This window comes from Bidens hawaiensis, unplaced genomic scaffold (assembly GCF_021521415.1).
Source record: "Bidens hawaiensis isolate Kalapana, Puna unplaced genomic scaffold, B.hawaiensis_p1.1 tig00023039_1, whole genome shotgun sequence".
Taxonomy (NCBI): domain Eukaryota; kingdom Viridiplantae; phylum Streptophyta; class Magnoliopsida; order Asterales; family Asteraceae; genus Bidens; species Bidens hawaiensis.
The window spans coordinates 288372-289429 of NW_027493597.1; positions in this window are offsets into that span (position 1 = coordinate 288372).

The following is a 1058-nucleotide window of genomic DNA, read 5'->3' on the forward strand; positions in this document are numbered from 1 at the left end:
GTCAGCGGACTGCCGGTAAATGATTTCATAACAACTGAGAAATGTGTAGCTTGTGCGCAAGGCAAACATTATTGGAAATCACACAAGCCAAAACTGGTCAATACCATTTTCTCAGTCTTTCAATTGCTTCATATGGATTTGTTTGGTCATGTTCATGTATTGAGTCTCTCTCGCAGTTCATGATGTCTAGTAATAACTGTTGACTACTCATATTTTACTTGGGCGTTTTTCTTGTTAAATAAGAGTGAAACTGCAAAACTGATAAAGCGCTTTACGGTGCTAATGGAGAATCAACTCAATTTGAAGTTAAAAGGGATTCGATGTGACAATAGCATGAAGTTCAAAACTCAATGTTAAATCACTTTTGTGCCGAGAAAGGGGTGCTCAAACAATACAGCTCAACTCGTACACCGTAACAAAATGGTGTAGCTGAGAGAAGAAACAGAACCCTAATTGGAGCCGTAAGGACCATGTTGTGCAACTCGAAGCTACCTCTGTTTTTCTGGGCTGAAGCAGTCAACACAGCGTGCTATGTTCAAAATCAGGTGCTAGTCAACAAAACACAGATGAAGACTCTTTATGAGATTGTCTATGGTCGTAAGCCCACTATAGCACACTTTCATGCTTTTGTATGCCTATTCACTTTGCTGAATCTCGAATCAACTCCAAAATTTGGAGCAAAGGCTGATGATTGTTACTTTGTTGGTTATGCTGGTCGTACTGACTACAGAGTCTACAACAAGGCAACAAAGCAGATTGTCGAATCCTATGATGTGCATTGGCTGTAGGAAAATGATGCTCGTGTCGATCCTGACTGGTTATTTGACTACAACGAACTACTTAAGACGTTTAATGTGCCTCCAGTTATTGTCGCTGGAAAGTTAGGTGTTGTTGACGAAGAAGAAGAAACGTCAGTTGAACTTGAAAAGTCTCCGGTACTGATCATAGACCCGTCGGGAATGTATGATAGTGCACAAACCTCGACTTCATGTCCTTGGGAGCATGTTCTTGAGACTGACACTGCACAAACGTCTGCTGAAGTGTGTGATATGCCTGCA